The following is a 12,507-nucleotide window of genomic DNA, read 5'->3' as shown; positions in this document are numbered from 1 at the left end:
AGAAAGGAAGGGGAAACTGAGGGCAGTTTGACAAGAAATAAGAGGATCTTTAAAAGAGACTTCCCACAGCCCCCACTGCAATCTCCTTACTGTCTGTTGACTGAAAGTTCCTGGTAGGTCCCTGTGAATCTCCTAAATGCTTTTTTTTTTTTTTTTAACAAAAACAACTTAATGATTTTTTTCTTGTTATCAATGCAATACACATTCATGATAGGAACTGTGAAATTTCCATATAAGCAAACAGAAAATTTTAAAAATATCATTGGGAAATAAAATCTATTGACACTATGGTAAATGTTCTCCACGTTTGTTTTTTTTTTCTGTATATATAAACAGATTTGAGAGCATATGGATCACACTATACATGTTTTGTAACCAACTTTCTCATCTGACAAACTATCTTGAATATTCTTCAGTTCAGTTCAGTTCAGTCACTCAGTCGTGTCCAACTCTGTGACCCCATGAATCGCAGCACGCCAGGCCTCCCTGTCCATAGTATTCATATAAGTAAATTTTTAGATAATCATTTAAAATAGATTATAGCATCTCAGTTTATGGATTCATCATTATTTCACTATTTCCATGCATGCATGCTCAGTTGCTCAGTCATGTCTGATTCTTTACAATCCATGGCCCACCAGCCTCCTCTGTTCATGGAATTTTCCAGTCAAGAATACTGGAGTGGTGTTGCCATTTCCTCTTCCAGGTTGAACCCTAACCCAGGGTTCAAACCCATGTCTCTTGTGGTTTCTGGATCGGCAGGAAGATTCTTTACCACTGAGCCACCTGGGAAGTCCCATTTCACTATTTACTTACTGGTAAAAATGTAGGTTGCTCTATTTTTCAGTCTTATAAATTATGCTGTGTGGAAAATGCTGTATAAATGCATCTGAAAATACACCTATTTTTTTCTTAAAATCAACCCCAAACTCCTATCCGTGCAATTTTTACACACTTTAGGACTTTTGATACATAGTACTAGGTCTCTATTGAAAGTGGGTTCAAATCATCTTGAATAGTAACGGTATATACAGTGAATATTATCATTATTTATAATTTTTGCCAACCAAATTAAAACTAGCATTTGTTTAATTTGTAATTCTTCTTCTTCTTTTTTTTTAACTTTATTTTACTTTACAATACTGTATTGGTTTTGCCATACATCAACATGAATCTGCCACGGGTGTACACATGTTCTCAATCCTGAACCCCCTCCCACCACCCTCTGCATACCATCTCTCTGGGCCATCCCAGTGCACCAGCCCCAAGCATCCTGTATTCTGCATCAAACCTAGACTGGCGATTCATTTCTTACATGATATTATACATGTTTCAATGCCATTTTCCCAAATCATCCCACCCTCTCCCTCTCCCACAGAGTCCAAAAGACTGTTGTATACATCTGTGTCTCTTTTGCTGTCTCACATACAGGGTTATCGTTACCATCTTTCTAAATTCCATATACATGTGTTAGTATACTGTATTGGTGTTTTTCTTTCTGGCTTACTTCACTCTGTATAATCGGCTCCAGTTCCATCCACCTCATTAGAACTGATTCAAATGTATTCTTTTTAATGGCTGAGTAATACTCCATTGTGTATATGTACCACAGCTTTCTTATCCATTCATCTGCTGATGGACATCTGGGTTGCTTCCATGTCCTGGCTTTTATAAACAGTGCTGCAATGAACGTTGGGGTACACGTGTCTCTTTCAATTCTGGTTTCCTCAGGGTGTATGCCCAGCAGTGGGATTATTGGGTCATAAGGCAGTTCTATTTCCAGTTTTTAAGGAATCTCCACACTGTTCTCCATAGTGGCTGTACTAGTTTGCATTCCCACCAACAGTGTAAGAGGGTTCCCTTTTCTCCACACCCTCTCCAGCATTTATTGCTTGTACTAGTTAAATTGAGTATTCATCCCTTTATATATTACTATTTTCATTTTTTCTTTTGATTTATCTATTAAAAATATTTATCAAATATACAATACGTGTCAGATGGATTATTTGATCATACATCTTTTTCTAGTTATCTATTAGGATATTTTCATTAGTCTTACTGATTTGATTCAGTTCTTTATGTAAAGATGATATTACCACCCCTGTCTTATATATTGCAAGTTCTATTTCCAGGGTGTTTTTTTTTTTTTTTTTTTTTTGCTTGTCTCTGATGATTTTGTGGGGTTTTTTCCTTATGTACAGAGCTGGTGGCTCAGCTGGTAAAGAATCCACACACAATGCGGGAGACATGGGAAGATCCCCTAGAGAAGAGAATGGCTACCCACTCCAGTATTCTGGCCTGGAGAATTCCATGGACTGTATATCCAAGGGGTTGCAAAGAGTTGGACACGACTGAGAGACTTTCACTTTTATTTTCCTTATGTACAGAGCTTATATTTTAATGTAATCAAACACCAAAATGTGTGTGTATGTGTGTGATTTGTCTTCTTAATTAGAAAGGTCTTTACCATGAATAAAAAATAAAAGAAAGTGAGGTATTTAGAATCATTGAGTTGATTTATATCCTTCAAGTTCTTTTATTAGATGTTAGAGACTGGCATGCTTATAATTATTTTGAAAGTAACTTAAACATTATTACAAGCTGTTCAGAAAGCTGTTGACTTCTGATAGCTTGATGGAGTCTGAGATTGGCCTAGTTAATATCGAAAACTAATCTATATCACATTCTTGGAACTGTAATTACATTAGGGTAAATGTCTTTACCTCAGCACAATCCCTCTGATAGCCTCATCTGATTCCGCATAAAGTGAGAAAATGGAATAGAATAAAATTAAATTAACAACATTATAGAACACAGAGTCCATGTATTTTACTAAAAATGTGTTAATATAACCTGTTCACAGCATAAGCCCACTTAACTTAGGAAAACCTTACCCTGACCACTGGCATAGATTAGGTCGGATATGCCTCTAATGCCTTATCATGACTCCTCATTCCTCTCTTTCAAGCCACATGTGGAAATGGCAATCATTAGACAGTTGTAGAATCATTGGTTTAATGTTGGCCTTTGCTACACTATAAGTTCTGTGAGGTACTCCTGCTCTGCTGGTTACTACATGCCCAAGCCAGGCTTCAGCAACACGTGAACCGTGAACTTCCAGATGTTCAAGCTGGTTTTCGAAAAGGCAGAGGAACCAGAGATCAAATTGCCAACATCTGCTGAATCATCGAAAAAGCAAGAGAGTTCCAGAAAAACATTTATTTCTACTTTATTGACTATGCCAAGGCCTTTGAATGTGTGGATCACAATAAACTGTGGAAAATTCTTCAAGATGGGAATACGAGACCACCTGACCTGCCTCTTGAGAAACCTGTATGCAGGTCAGGAAGCAACAGTTAGAACTGGATGTGGGAGAACAGACTGGTTCCAAATAGGAAAAGGAGTTCGTCAAGGCTGTATATTGTCACCCTGCTTATTTAACTTTTACATAGAGTACATCACGAGAAACTCTGGGCTGGAAGAAGCACAAGCTGGAATCAAGATTTGCGGGAGAAATATCAATAACCTCAGATATGCAGAAGACACCACCCTTATGGCAGAAAGTGAAGAGGAACTAAAAGTCTCTTGATGAAAGTGAAAGAGGAGAGTGAAAAAGTTGGCTTAAAGCTCAACATTCAGAAAACGAAGATCATGGCATCTGGTCCCATCACTTCATGGGAAATAGATGGGAAACAGTAGAAACAGGGGCTGACTTTATTTTCCTGGGCTCCAAAATCACTGCAGATGGTGATTGCAGCCATGAAATTAAAAGACACTTACTCCTTGGGAGGAAAGTTATGACCAACCTAGATAGCATATTAAAAAGCAAAGACATTACTTTGTCAACAAAGGTCCGTCTAGTCAAGGCTATGGTTTTTCCAGTGGTCATGTATGGATGTGGGGGTTGGACTATAAAGAAAGCTGAGCACCAAAGAATTGATGCTTTTGAAGTGTGGTGTTGGAGAAGACTCTTGAGAGTCCCTTGGACTGCAAGGAGATCCAACCAGTCCATCCTAAAGGAAATCAGTGCTGGGTGTTTATTGGAAGGACTGGTGTTGAAGCTAAAACTCCAATACTTTGGCCACCTGATGCGAAGAGCTGACTCATTTGAAAAGACCCTGATGCTGGGAGGGATTGGGGGCAGGAGGAGAAGGGGACGACAGAGGATGAGATGGTTAGATGGCATCACCGACTCAATGGACATGAGTTTGGATAAACTCTGGGAGTTGGTGATGGACAGGGAGGCCTGGCCTGCTGCAGTTCATGGAGTCGCAAAGAGTCGGAGACGACTGAGCGACTGAACTGAACTGAACTGGACTGAACTGAACATGCCCAAGACCTAAAACAAAGTTGGTACTGAAGACAGCTGGTTCTCAGAAGGATTGAATATTTGAATGAATGGACCCTTTCTTTGTGGAAATGGGACTTTCATCTTACCTTTTTAACTGGTAATTCTAATCTGGCCTGGGGGATATTGCAAACTAAGGCCCTGGGCCAAATTTAGCTAGACCTATTCATTTCCACATTGTCCATTGTTGCTTTCCTGCCAGCTACAGAAATGCATAGTTGCATCTGGCTTGCAAAGTTTAAAACATGTATTAGCTGGCCTTTTATAGAAAATTTTCTGACCCTTGCATTAGCTAAGTGATTTTACTCAACATCATCATTCCCAACAGTCACATAGGCATCACTCCTACGGCATCTAAAGGCATCATACTTCTCAATTCCTCTTCTGTAGTGCACTGAAGAAATACTGATCCTGTGGTTTGACCCCTTGCATAGGCTCAGCTAATGAACAAGTAAGAACAAATTTTGCAGCTCAGGATATGACTGACATAGAGAGGCTAGGGACAAGCCTAATGAACTTTCTGAACTTTCTACATAGGGTAGTAAATTTAGCAACAAAAACCTAAATGCCAAAAAGTTTCATATGCTAAACTTCTGATCATTTTATTGTGAAAATGACTTTCTCTTATAGAAATTTGTCGTTCATGAAATTTGAAAGACCTTGAAAAGACAGTCCTCACTCTCAGTATAAACATATTACTTGTTAATACTGGATCCTGTCAGCTACACATAGGAGGTTGTTCTCCAGGTCTCAGAGGTTCTTAGAGTTCTAGTTCTAAACACCAGGGACATTTCCTATGCAGGAAGCTATCTTTTCCTCCATGTAGCTACTTAATACACCCCCTGGACCTGCTAAAACAGCAACTTCTTATCTGGATTTTAAACAACCATGCCTGAGGAGTGACATGGTAGGCTAGCAGAACAATTAGATGGTGCCAAAATCTTACCATTGAAAAGATACTCAGAAAGACTCATGCAACCTTTATAAGCACAAGGAAATGTGGCAAAGGAAATCTAAGCAAATCTCTTTCAGTTGTATTTTGAAACTGAAACACTGATGCTAAATTATAGATGAGGCTGGACTCTGTGGCTTCAGTTCAATTCAGTCGCTCAGTCATGTCCTACTCTTTGTGACCCCATGAAGCACAGCACGCCAGGCCTCCCTGTCCATCACCAACTCCTGGAGTTCACTCAAACTCACATCCATCTAGTCGGTGATGCCATCCAACCATCTCATCCTCTGTCGTCCCCTTCTCCTCCTGCCCCCAATCCCTCCCAGCATCAGAGTCTTTTCCAATGAGTCAACTCTTCGCATGAGGTGGCCAAAGTACTGGAGTTTCAGCTTTAGCATCAGACCTTCCAATGAACACCCAGGACTGAGATCCTTTAGGATGGACTGGTTGGATCTCCTTGCAGTCCAAGGGACTCTCAAGAGTCTTCAACACCACAGTTCAAAAGCATCAGTTCTTCGGCACTCAGCTTTCTTCACAGTCCAACTCTCACATCCATACGTGACCACTGGAAGAACCATAGCCTTGACTAGACGGACCTTTGTTGGCAAAGTAATGTCTCTGCTTTTGACTATGCTATCTAGGTTGGTCATAACTTTCCTTCCAAGGAGTAAGCGTCTTTTAATTTTATGGCTGCAATCACCATCTGCAGTGATTTTGGAGCCCCCCAAAATAAAGTCTGACATTGTTTCTACTGTTTCCCCATCTATTTCACATGAAGTGATGGGACCAGATGCCATGATCTTAAATGTCTGAATGTTGAGCTTTAGGTCAACTTTTTCACTCTGCTCTTTCACTTTCATCAAGAGACTTTTTAGTTCCTCTTCACTTTCTGCCATAAGGGTGGTGTCTTCTGCATATCTGAGGTTATTGATATTTCTCCTGGCAATCCTGATTCCAGCTTGTGCTTCTTCCAGCCCAGTGTTTCTCGTGATGTACTCTGCATAGAAGTTAAATAAGCAGGGTGACAATATGCAGCCTTGACATACTCCTTTTCCTATTTGGAATCAAGTCTGTTGTTCCACGTCCAGTTCTAACTATTGTTTCCTGACCTGCAAATAGGTTTCTCAAGAGGCAGTCAGGTGGTCTGGCATTCCCATCTCTTTCAGAATTTTCCACAGTTTATTGTGATCCACACAGTCAAAGGCTTTGGCAGAGTCAATAAAGCAGAAGTAGATGTTTTTGGAACTTTCTTGCTTTTTCGATGATCCAGGAGATGTTGGCAGTTTGACCTCTGGTTCCTCTGCCTTTTCTAAAACCAGCTTGAACATCTGGAAGTTCATGGTTCACGTATTGCTGAAGCCTGGCTTGGAGAATTTTGAGCATTACTTTACTAGTGTGTGAGATGAGTGCAATTGTGTGGTAGTTTGAGCATTCTTTGGCATTGCCTTTCTTTGGGATTGTGGCTTAGGCTAGAGATTCAGTGAATTTTCCCATTTGTAAACAGTATCTTAGCTGATTCAATACAATCTAATGTTCCTTCATCCCCAACAAAGTTCTAGAGGAGATGGAAAAATAGATACCAAGAGAAAGTACTGAACTTGCCTGCATGTCAGCATGGCAGAAATTTACGACGAGGCTGGAATGTCGGAGAAAAGAGCTCAAGAAGGAGATGTACCCAGGGATGTTCTAAGATCCTGGGTTTCAGGTCAAGGCTCCTGCTCAGGATACCAGGTGTAAGAGGGAAAAGAAGAAATTAGCTACTTCTGACCTTCTGGTGCTTAGTGAGTCTATCTATTAGAAACAGGGCCCACATGATGTCTTGGAGCCTGGCTTTTGAGATGAGTTTTCTTCTTACTTTTGGAGAGCAGAAGTAGGGGACATTGATGATACAGCTTCCTCTTCCATACAGGCCCATCCTCTTGGTCAGGAAAAGGCTATTTATTTGAGCTAAAGTTGCAAGGGATAGCAATAAAAGGGATAGGAATTGATTTCCATTTATTACTCAGGTGACCTCAGGGGCAGAGTGACTCACCAAAGACAAAATTCAAATGCTCTGGGACATTTGAGACCAAAGCTATTTTTACATCACCCCTTTAAATGGGAGTAAAGTGGGACACAGGAGGAGAGACTCTTCGGGGCCCTCGTTTGCTCTGATTCTTCTGATTCTTTGCTGTCTGAAAGGCTGGCAGAGATAGGGAAACTGCCTTGAAAGGCAGGCACACTGTTGCTGAGGCATATTCACTGATAACCTGAGCACAGAGGAGGAAGAAAATCCACAAGAATCAGGAACTCAACCATGAGAATAGCTTACAGCTATGGAATATAGAGACATATCTCTGAATAAGGCCTGTGAGTCAAGACATCAGAAAACAGAGAGCTATGTTCCAGAAACTTGTCTTTAGGGGGAAGATAATGCAAGTTAACTTGACATCCACTTTGGGAACAGTTCAATCCTAAATGGTTAAAAGTCAAATATTTTGGTGTTTAAAGTTAACGCTCAGTTAAGGGATGTAAAGGAATCGATTGCCTCAGAACCATAGATAACATGGAGAGCAGTTGCTAAAGCAGGGTCTTATGGTAACACAGTGTCCAGGTCCTTTCTCAGAACCCAACAACTCACCAACAGTGCACCCAGAATCATTATTTTTGTCCAGAATTCATGTTTCTTGTTAACCATTGCCAGCATTAGGGTGCTTCTGGGAAAAATGAGCTGTGTAAAATAGATATTTGAAGATGAGGAGGAAGAGGAGTTGTTTAATTGCCATATGTGGCAAAATTCATTTGGATTTGAAATTCTCTTTCTCTTTTTTAATTTTGCTATCCAGTGGGGTACTGGGAGTTCATACTGTTCATGGGGTTCTTGTGGCAAGAATATTGGGTTTGGTTTGCCATTCCCTCCTCCAGTGGGTCATGTTTGGTCAGAGCCCTTCGCTATTAGTCATTTGACTTGGGTGGTTCTGCAAAGCATGGCTCATAGCTTTATTGAGATACACACGCCCCTTCACCATGACAAGGTTGTGATCCACGAAGGGGTATGATCTAATAATGGCAAAAAGCAAAGAGGGGCTAAAGAGCCTCTTGATGAAGGTGAAAGAGAAGAGTGAAAGAGCTGGCTTAAAACTCAACATTCAAAAAACTAAGATCATGACATCTGGTCCTATTACTTCATGGCAAATAGATGGGGAAAATGTGGAAGCAGTGACAGACTTTATTTTCTTGAACTCCAAAATCACTGTAGGCTGTGACTGCACCCATGAAATTAAAAGATGCTTTCTCCTTGGAAGAAAAGCTTAAACAGACTTAAGTGAAAGTCGCTCAGTCGTGTCTGACTCTTTGCAACCCCATGGATAGTCCATGGAATTCTCCAGGCCAGAAAACTAGAGTAGGTAGCCTTTCCCTTCTCCAGGGGATCTTCCCAACCCAGGGACTGAACAGCATATTCAAAAGCAAAGACATCACTTTGCTAACAAAGGTCTGCATTGTCAAAGCTATTGTTTTTCCAGTAGTCATGTATGGATGTGAGAGTAGGACCGTAAAGAAGGTGGAGCACCTAAGAATTGATGCCTTCAAGCTGTGGTGCTGAAGAAGACTCTTGAGAGTCCCTCGGACTGCAAGGAAATTAAACCAGTCAATCCTAAAGGAAATCTTCCCTGAATATTCATTGGAAGGACTAATGCTGAAGCTGAAGTTCTGATACTTTTGCCACCTGATGCAAAGAGCCAACTCATTGGAAAAAGACCTTAATGCTGGGAAAGATTGGGGCCAAAAGGAGAAGAGAGAAGCAGAGGATGAGATGGTTGGATGGCATCATCAGCTCAATGGACATAAGTCTGAGCAAACTCCAGGAGATAGTGAAGAACAGGGAAGCCTGGCGTGTTGCAGTCCACGGGGTCACAAAGAGTCGGACACAACTTAGTGACTGAACAAGAACAACAACTGAGAGATCAGTGCCCATGCCCCTGGTAGCATCCCCTCCTCCAGGCCTGCTTGGTCTCATCGGCTGCCCCAACACACATGACCTCTTTCTTACCCAGGGTTCTTCCATACTGTACTTACCTCAAATTGGGACAAAAAGGCAGCACGTTCCTTTAACTATTTTTTATATTAATACCATAGACAAGGACCTTTTTTAAGGACTAGAGTTAGTAAATCAGACAAGCAAAAGAGATAATACCATATGATTTCTCTTATATGTGGAAACTATACAACAAAACAAATGAACAAACATAAAAATTTGCATTCGTCTTTAAAGAGCATAGTCTCTGTTTCCCACAGCCCTCCAGCTGTCCCATACCCAAGCTCCACTGCTCTTCAAAGCCATGCGTCTGAGGGCTTATCTTTCTGGTACAGGACCCCCAGACTGGGGAGTTCGATGTAGGTCTCAGACCTCTCATACTTTGGAGAGAACCTCTGCACTTTTTATCGTTTTCCCATTTGTGGGTCGACTCCCTGGGGGTGTGGATCTTGACTGCCACATTTCCACCCCTCCTACTTATCTTGTTGTGGTACCATTTTCATACCTTTAGTTGTAGAAAATCCTTTCTACTAGTCTTTAGTTTGTTCTCATAAATAACCCTTCTGTAAATAGTGGTAATTTTGATGTGCCCATAGGAGGAGGTGCACTCAGGATCTTGCTACTCCACAATCTTGGCAAGTCCCTCTAACTCACACTTTCTGGATTCATATAGAGATTGAAATTTTATTTCAAATAACCTTTTTTTAAATTTTTATTTGCATTTATTTTTTGCTGAATTTATCCCCAGGCCGGAAGCTTTTGTTTCTTCAGTTTCTTCTGGGTTCTCTTTTTCTTCTGTGCAACCTCTTTTGGCTTAGGAACAACCTGTCCTCTTTCAGTAAAAGCCGTCTCAATGTGGCAGGGATGGCTCATGTATGGGTTGATTCGATCATGAGCTCTGTAAGTCCTGCGCCATATCTTGGGGGCTTTGCTCTCTTGGATGAGCAAAATGACCAGAGAGTCTACATCTAAGCCCTTAAGTTCAGCATTACTCTCTTCAGTTTTGAGTATGCGCAGTAAAAATTTAGCACTCTTCTTGGGCCACCAACCCTGTGTTCAGCCCCACTGTTTGGCCCGAGCACACCTACCAAATCTACCACTGTAACCACACAATGGCACACATTGCTTCTTTGAAGTGACAGCCTTCACATACTTGGTGGCTTTTCAGATATGCATACCCTTAATGGCCTGTGGAAAATTCTTAAAGCGATGGGAATACCAGACCACCTGACCTGCCTCCTGAGAAATCTGTATGTAGGTCAGGAAGCAACAATTAGAACTTGACGTGAAAAACAGACTGACTCCAAATCAGGAAAGGAGTACATCAAGGCTGTATATTGTCACCCTGCTTATTTAACTTATATGCAGAGTACATCATGAGAAACGCTGGGCTGGAAGAAGCACAAGCTGGAATCAAGGTTGCCGGGAGAAATCTCAATAACCTCAAATATGCAGATGACACCACCCTTATGGCAGAAAGTGAAGAAGAACTAAAGAGCCTCTTGACAAAAGTGAAAAAGGAGAGTCAAAAAAGCTGGCTTAAAACTCAATATTCAGAAAATTAAGATCATGGCATCCGGTCCCTCACTTCATGGTAAATAGATGGGGGGAACAGTGGAAACAGTGACATAATTTTTAGGATTCCAAAATCACTGCAAATTGTGACTGCAGCCATGAAATGAAAAGATGCTTGCTCCTTGGAAGAAAAGTTATTACCAACCTAGATAGCATATTAAAAAGCAGAGACATTACTTTGCCCACAAAGGTCTGTCTAGTCAAAGCTATGGTTTTTCCAGTAATCATGTATGGATGTGAGTGTTGGACTATAAAGAAAGCTGAGCAGCAAAGAACTGATGCTTTTGAACTGTGGTATTGGAGAAGACTCTTGAGAGTCCCTTGGACTGCAAGGAGATCCAACCAGTCCATCCTAAAGGAAATCAGTCTAGAATATTCATTGGAAGGACTGATGATGAAGCTGAAACTCCAGTACTTTAACCACCTGATGCAAAGAACTGACTCATTAGAAAAGACCCTGATGCTGGGAAAGATTGAAGGTGGGAGGAGAAGGGGACGGCAGAGGATGAGATGGTTGGATGGCATCACTGACTCAATGGACATGAGTTTGAGCAAGTTCTGGGAGCTGGTAATGGACAGAGAAGACTGTCCATGGGATAGGAAGCCCCAGGGCATGCTGCAGTTCATGGGGTTACAAAGGGTCAGACACGACTGAGTGATTTAACTGAACTGAACTGAATGGCCTGGGCAGTTTCAGGAGTGTTAAAGTGAACACAAAGATTTGAGCTTCTTGATTTGCATGATTTTATGGGGTTTTCTGGGTCAAGTGAATAGCAGCTACTATTGTCCTATGGAAACCTGAAAACTCTCATATTTTTACTGATTTTTAAATGTCCTTTATACATAAAGACAATTGACCAGATACACAATTGGTACTATACTCATTATTTCCTCTTAATTTTTTGTTAAAAATTTGAGCCATCAGATTTTTTAAAGTGTATGTCAAATTAATGAGTATGTTTTGTGACATTTACCAGTTTTTACGTGTGTGAAAATGCACTTCTTATCCAGAGAGTACATAAATATTTGGCTGTAATACCTGCTGATTTTTTATCTATCTACCTATCAGTAATCTTATTTTTAATAATTGAAAATGCCTGAAATATTGAAATATGTTTGGCCTATAGAATGGATTGATAATCTTCAGGATACCCCACCCCCTACATAGCTATTTTTCATACATTTGTAAAACATAATTGCTTCCTCAGTGATTTATGATGATCTTTCTTTATGGATGTGACTTTCTTATCAGTGTATATTACAGTCTATTTCAGAGATAAGTATTGTGGAGCAAAGTTATTTATTATTGTTATATTTTTATATAGTGTAAATTGGAGAAAAACTTAGCTTTTAACTAAGCAGTTATATTATAGATACTCAAAGTAATAATGTTCTGTTGCAAAGACATGCTGCTGCTGCTGCTAAGTCGCTTCAGTCATGTCCGACTCTGTGCGACCCCATAGACGGCAGCCCACCGGGCTCCTCTGTCCCTGGGATTCTCCAGGCAAGAATACTGGAGTGGGTTGCCGTTTCCTTCTCCAAAGCATGAAAGTGAAAAGTGAAAAGTGAAATTGAAGTCGCTCAGTCATGCCCGACTCTTAGCAACCCCATGGACTG

This window comes from Ovis aries, chromosome 4 (assembly GCF_016772045.2).
Source record: "Ovis aries strain OAR_USU_Benz2616 breed Rambouillet chromosome 4, ARS-UI_Ramb_v3.0, whole genome shotgun sequence".
Lineage (NCBI taxonomy): Eukaryota > Metazoa > Chordata > Mammalia > Artiodactyla > Bovidae > Ovis > Ovis aries.
Note: the sequence above shows the minus strand (reverse complement) of the source record.